The 7,783-nt window shown below is 39.5% G+C and overlaps 1 pseudogene; it reads right to left on the bottom strand.

Moving 5' to 3' along the window:
• Nucleotides 1-4,960: 4,960 nt before the first annotated feature.
• LOC120590608 (uncharacterized) lies at nt 4,961-5,076 on the bottom strand (annotated as a pseudogene).
• Nucleotides 5,077-7,783: the final 2,707 nt, after the last annotated feature.

Genomic DNA, 7,783 nt, shown 5'->3' with positions numbered 1-7,783 from the left:
GCAACGATGTTAGGGTGACCATGAGAAAGGAAAGGGGAGAGTTAGAACAGTTGTGTTTCACCAGATTACGTCCATTGTAGGTTAAAAACGAACATTAACCACAATCTCTTGTATACATTTCTCAGGAGTGCTAGCCAGTAAATACCCAAGTCTGAGAGTTTACTGGGGCAAGGTCAAGAAAGAGCAAGTCTTGTGGGAAAGATAATTTTAAAATAGTAAAGCAAGAAAAGATAACGACAAAGTACACTCAAAGTCCATGGACACAATTCCTCTGCCTATGACATCATTAAGGTAGGAAAAAAATAAACAGGCTTCTATACACATCTCCTTTTCCTGTCTGACTTCATACTCCCCTTCCTCATTCTTCAAAGCAGTAGGGGCCACCCATCTGTTCCCAGGACCCTTTCCCATGAGATCCAATTGAGTGTTGGTACCTACGTGTAGTCTTCATCATCGCTGCTGATGTCAGAGAAGCTCTCCACTAGCCAATCTTTAGAAACAGAAACATGAACAATGAAGTTATCAGAAACAGGTTCACTTATTTCTCCTAGTATCCTTGAGCCTATGGCGAGTCATATGGCATCACTGTTATCTTTCCTCCTTTCTCAGATCTTCCCTTCTCTGGGCTCTGTGGGGTAAGATCCTCTCAACTAGACATTGACCACAGTTACATACTTTCAAATGGGAGAGAGATACTGAAGGAATCACCTTTCACATTCTTACTTCTAGTGGCCCTTGATCACTCTCACCTCCAATCTTATCAACCTGAAATTCCAACTGTTATGTATAAACTTGAATGTAGCTAGTGTGACTGAGTAATGCGATGTTTTATTTTAGTTTAGTTTATTGAGTAAATTAATGATTAAGAGAAATTAATTAAAAAACAGGCACATTTAGCCACTGGCTGCCACACTGAATAGTGCAACTCTAGAATTCAATGGTGTGGAAGGTGTGCCCTCCCCTCTGCTGCTGGTTCCTGCAGAGGAGTTCACCAGCTGAATCTGATAATTCACTTGTAGGGACTTCGTGACTCATGTGTATGTACCATGTGTTACTTGAGGTTCTGGGATCACTCAAAGTAATGTCAACACCAGGTACTAGAGGATTCCAATCAGGGGCCCACCTGAAAGCAAAGGTAAAGAGCATGGCTGGCACACCTGTGCTAGACAGAATCAGGGCTGTGGGTGAGGGAACGTTCCACTGTTTTAGGAGCCCACCCTTCTCATCCCTGACTCTGGACTAGAGCCTAGGAAGGTAGAGAGAAAGGCCCCTAAATGGGTAAAGGAGTTGACACCGGAAACTATAAAACATTGCTGAAAGAATTAAAGAAGTTGCGAATCACTGGAGTAAAACGGTGTTCATGGGTTGGGAGATTTAATACTGTTAACATTTCCATACAACCCGAAGGGATCTATAGATGCAATGCAACACCTATCAAGATCTCAATGTCATTTTTATCAAAAGAGAAAATATCCTAAGATACATAAGGAACCATGAAAGGCCCCAGTAGTCAAAACTATCTTGAGAATGAGAAACGAAGATGGAAGCGCCACACTTCCTGGCTTCAAAACACATGACAAAGCATGGGAATGGCATAAAAATAGACACATAGATCCACAAAACACAATAGAGAGCCCAGAAATAAACCCACATCTATATGGTCATTTAATCTATGACAAAGGAGGTAAGAACAAACAATGGAGTTAAAGACAGTCTATTTCATAAATGATGTTGGGAAAACTAAACAGATACATACAAAAAAATAAATAAAAGTGGATACCTTTTTACTCCATATACAAGAATAAACTTAAATAGATTGAAGACTAAGGTGTAAGACATGAAACCCTGAATTTCCTGGAAGAAAACATAGGCAGTAAACTCTCTGACATTGCTCTTAGTAATATTTTTTCTAAACAATCTCTTCCCGTAAGGGAAACAAAAGAAAAAATATACACATGGGACTAGTTTTTGCACAGCAAAGGAGACCATCACCAAAAGTAAAATACAACCTCTGAATGAGAGAAGATATTTATCAGTGATACCTCTGATAAAGGGTTAATACCCAAAATTAATAAAGAGCTCTTATGACTCAACATCAAAACAAAACGAATCAAATCAAAACAAAACGAATCAAATCAAAACAAAAACAATCCACTTGAAAATTAGGAAGAGGACCCAAACAGTCATTTCTCCAAAGAGGACATACAGATGGTCAATAGACACATGAAAAGATGCTCAACATCACTAACGATCAGAGAAATGCAAACTGAAACCACAATGAGATATCACCTCACACCTGTCAAAATGGCTATCATCAATAAATCAAAAAAAACCAACAAGCATTGGTGAGGATGTGGAGAAAAGGGAACTCTTGTGGCCTGTTGGTGGGATTACAAATTGGTGAAGCCACTATGCAAAACAGTTTGTAGTTTCCTCAAAAAATTAAAAATACAATTACCTTATGATCCAGCAATTCTACTTTTCCATATTTATCCAAAGAAATCCAAAACACTAATTTGAAAAGACATATGCACCCCTATGTTCACTGCAGCGTTGTTTACAATAGCTAAGATATGGAAGCAACCTAAGTACCCATCAAGAGATGATTTGATAAGGAACATTTGGGCATATATTCAATGGTATAGTACTTGGCCATAAAAAATGAAATCTGACCATTTGCAATAACATGAATGGTCCTAGAGGGTACCATGCTTAGTGAAATAAGTAGGCTGGGCTTTGCGCCCTATGAAAGATCTAGCACATTAAACTTCCTTGCCTCTTTCTAGCTTGTAGTATTTTTTGGAAATCCTTGGTTTTCCTTGGCTTGCAGCTGCCATCACTCCAATCTATGCCTCCATCACCACATCACCTTCTCCTCTGTGTGTCCAAACTTCCTGCCCTTATAAAGATATTAAGTTATTGGAGTAGGGCCCACCGTAATCCAGTATGACCTTATCTTAACTTAATTAACTTGCTTACAGCTCTAAAGACTATATTTCCAAATAAGGACACTTTCACAGGTGATGGGGGTTAGAGGTTTAACGTGTATTTGGGGGAATACAAACCCACGACTGGGGAGAACAGAAGATTTGAGCGGGAGGAACACAGAAGCAACGAATTTGAAGCTAGGTCAACTGAGATGTAGTTTGACGTAAGTTAAAAAAAAAATAAGCGTGGGAGAGAAAAATAGGACCTCAGAGACCTGATTAATACTGTCAAGCATAACGTCATTGGAGTAAAGAGAGTCCCAGAAATTCATAAGAGAGGAAATGACGATGAAAATATGGGAAGTAACAATAGCCAAAATCTCACCAAATTTAACTAAAAAAAACTTTAATAAAAATATTCAAGATGTTCAATGAACATCAAATAGAATAAACTCACATCATAATAAAATGGCTCAAGACAAGAACAAAAGGATAATCATGAAAGCAACAAGAGGGAAGTGACTAATATGTACAAATTCTCCTCGGTGAATTTAATGGCTGATTATCAGCAGAAACCACAAAGGCCAGAAGATAATGGGGTGACATATTGACTCATTTCCCATTTGCCTAGAAAATACTCGCCCGCAATGCTTGTGGTTGCAGCATTTACCCCGAGATAACTCGCAGATTATAGTTCTAACCTTACTCCCATTTGCCATGAAATATCTTGCTTTTATTATTATCACATCGCTCTAGTATATTGTTAGTCTTTGGAAACAAATAACATCGTTCTATTTATAGCATTCTGTTTTTAGTAGTGCTATTTTCATTTACAAAATATAGTAATTCTCAATAACTGAAAATATCAAGTCCTAGAAAACGTAGCATTCCTATGGGTAATGTTAAATTCATGCTGGCAGGGAGCTACACTCTTTTTTCTAAGCGGGAAAAGGGTTAAAAGTGCTAAAAGAAACAAACTACCAACAACACTTCTATGTCTAGCAAAAATATCCTTCAATAATGAAGGTGACATTAAGACATTCCCAGATAAAGAAAATCTGAGAGCATGCATTGCTCTTACCAGCCCTAGAAGAAATACTAGCAGAGTTCTTCAGGCTGGAATGAGATGACAGCAGAGTAATTTAAAACTATCTGAAGAAATAAAGTTACATAGGTAAATATAAATAAATACACAAAATGTATAGTGTATAAATGTATAAACAATATATTATTTTCTCTAAAAAACACTGCATGAAGTAAATATTATATAAATCTATATTGATGGCACACAATGTACAAAGATACAATCTATATGACAATAATGGCAAAAAGGTAGGGACGTGGAACAGATCTGCATAAGAGTAAAGTTTCTGTATGCTATTGAAATTAATCTGATATTAATCTAAATTAGAATGTTATCAATTAAAATGTTAATTGTTATCTCCAAGAAAACTAGTAGAACACAATGCAGAATATATAATAAAAGAAGTTCTTATGGGAATTGAGTTGGTACACTAGAAAATAACAATAAAAACAGTAATGGAAAAATATTAGAATAATAAGTTTTAATAGATATGGAAAACAAATGACCAAATGACAGTTTCAATGCTACCTCATTAGTAATTAAATGTAAGAGGCAAATATTGGCAGAATGGCTAAAAACTAGAATCTGTGTGCTATCTATAAGAGTCACATTTTAAATTTAAGACACGAAGAAGTCAAAAGTAAAAAGATGGAAAAATATATGTAAATATGAACCAAAAGAAAGCTAGATTGGCATTACAAACATAAAATAAACTTTCTGACAATTTTATTTTAGAGTCATATGGTCATTTTTATAGTGACAAAGGGTCTGTCCTTCAATGAGATAATCACAAACATTTTCAATTAGCAAGAGACCTCCAAAATACACGAAGCAAACTGACAGAACTAAAAGGAGAAGCAGACCCCTCAACAGCAATAGTTAGAGGCGTCATTACTCAACTTTTATTATTTATTATTATTATTATTATTATTATTATTATTATTATTTATGCCTACAGCACCTGGTCTTCCTAGGTGGTCTCCCATCGAAGTACTAATCAGGCCCAACCCTGCTTAGCTTCCAAGATCAGACATCAGGCTTGTTCAGGGTGGCATGGCCATAGACCATAAACTGTGGCTTCAATGGGGTGTGAACCCAGGACTTTCTGTATGTAAAGCAGATGTGCTAATCACTGCACTATGGAACCACGTCCTCAACTTTTAATAGTGGAGAGAATCTATTATTTCTTATGATACTCAGATGAGCCCTGTGGGGTGGGCAGAGTGGAGGTTGTGACCTGTATTTTATGGTTCAGGACACAGAAAATTAAGAGACATTAGGTGACTTATCCAGAGCTGTAACTGAAGAACCAATCTAAATTGGTCTTGTCCTGTTTCTAATGCAGTACTAAGTTGTTTTTCAGAGACAGTAGAACAAGCCTGCAGATCAGGCAGTCCGACAGGCACACTAGAGAAGGCATTCACTCTAGAATAACCTTTCAACTTTACCAGGTCAAAATTCACCTCGGAAACCTTCTAAGCTCCCCCCAACACCCAATGTAAACACGGGATGCATAAAAGGTTGTAATTCCCAAGCGTCTGTGTACTAGGCTCTCATTATGTTGAAACAATGTAACTCCATAGAATATGCACAACATCCCCTGCTTCTTCCTTTAAATATAGCCCAAAAACCTTTGGTGGGGGAGATAGATTTGAGACTTGCTTCCTGTCTCCTTGTGGTTTAACGTAGTAATAACAAAAGCCTTTCTTTCCTCAAAAGCCGATGCTACAGTATTGGCTTCTCTGTGTGTCAGGCGCCAAGTCCTTGCTTGGTGTTAGTCACAACACTGATGAGTGATGGATCTGAGGCAGGGCATATAGATGGTTCCCTGGAGACAGATGCCTAAACACCTGGGCATGAGATCATGTCCTTCTTCTCACTCCCTTTTCTATGTCCTCAGGCCCCAAGGAGTTGCTCCAGGAGACAGCTGGTGCCCCAAGGAGGTGCCTGGCCCAAGAGAATGGCTCAAATCCTGACCTAACTCCTGGCTTTGTGTTTTATCTCCTTTTTGTTTTGTGACCATTTCAAATTTTATGAGTACAGGTGATGTTAGTTCCTGGTTCTAAGTTTCAATACTTGAACAAAAATACAGTGCCTTTCCTCCAGATGAAGATACCCCTGATGGACTGGAAGATGCAAACATGGATGCTCTTCCCCATCACTTGCTGCCCAGCACTTGATTCTACCAGCAGCCTTGCACTGAGAATTCCTGGTGGTCAGGTGACCATCCTGAATGACCAATAGTGTGCTTGACTCCCAATAGCCTCAGAATCCAGGACATTCCAACCAACTGCCCATATGACCGTTACTCACAGAATTAGTTTCATCTTCAACTGACCAAACTGGCATGAGCAGTTAACATTAATTCCCTGGGAAAGGGGTCTGCTGGGCTGGTGCTTTGGTGGCTTAACAACTGAAGTCTACAAGCCCCCAGAGTCTCACCGACTATTGACCTGAGCAGCCTGGACTCAGGCCTGGCTAAGAGCGGACAGTGGCTGCACTGGCTTTGAGCATACCCTTCCCCTGCCCAAGCTCTTCATCATCATAAACTACTGTCTGATGACTGGACTCTACTGACTGATGTTCACGCAGCACCTGCTATGGAGCGGGTGGGCGGGGGGACATTTGTGCCTCTACTTATTGTTTGGCCAGGTGCCCATTTTCAAGACACCGAACCATTGTTGGGGACACCAGTAGATTCTCTTAACTGCAGATGATTTTCATGTGAATTTTGTGTTTGAATCCTTTATGATCTTTTTGTAACCTGAGACACAATCCTGAAAAATATGATAAAAATGCAGAGAACTGTTGATATATTGTTGGCAGAAGACCATGGAGAAGTCTGAATGTATTCCCAAGTCATACTTCCATCCTCCTTGTTCATCAGCCGCTTAGGAAAACCAACTGAATCTATGTTGGGCTTAGAAGAGGGAGTTGTAATGTGGTGTGGGCTTAAAATACCCAGCACACTGATTGCATTAGGACATGACTTTACTTCCATGAGACAATATGGAAAGTCAGTGCAGCACAGTGACTGAGCATGGGATCTAGTGTCTGATGATCTGTATCACATCATACTAGAAGCCACATGAACCTAGGAAAGTGATTTTACCCCTCTGTCCTCAGTTTCCTGTTCTGTGATATGGAAATTTTAATAGGGCATACTTATTAGTATTTTGAGGCAAAAATATAAGAAAATTCAAATAGAGCATGACAAAAATTATGACTGGTTCTTCATAAGTGCCACTTCAGTATTCAAATACTAAAAGTCTGGAAGAATAAGCAGGAAATGTGGTAGTGGCTGCCTCCAGAGAGGACACTTGGGTGGCTAGGGAGTAGGGGATGATAGAAAGTTATTTTTCATCTTTTCCATGGGGGTGATGCTTTACAGCTCGTGGAAAGTATATTTATTGTCTGTCATAGCTACATCAGCCCTGTGGCGTGGGCAGAGAAGGGATTGTGACATGACTCATATTTTATGGTTCAGGGCACTAAAATTTGGAGATTTTAAGTGACATTCCCAGAGTCACAGCAAGGATGACAGGTGGATCTGGGACAGTAATGTAGCTGATTCCCTGGGGACAGAGATCCCTGAACCCCTCCAGTGCTCTAGATCAAGCTCTGGATTCCTGAACCAAGGGCCAGCCTCCTTTTGCTCCCCAAGTTCTCCTGCCCTAAGGTTGCTGCAGGGAAACAAGAGGTGTCTGAGCCAAGACAAGGGCACATGCCTGACACAGTCTCCACCCATTTGTTTCAATCCCTGACCCAAAAG

This window comes from Pteropus medius, unplaced genomic scaffold (genome assembly GCF_902729225.1).
Source record: "Pteropus medius unplaced genomic scaffold, Ma_sr-lr_union100, whole genome shotgun sequence".
NCBI lineage: Eukaryota > Metazoa > Chordata > Mammalia > Chiroptera > Pteropodidae > Pteropus > Pteropus medius.
Note: the sequence above shows the minus strand (reverse complement) of the source record. Positions and strands in the feature narration are given on the sequence as shown.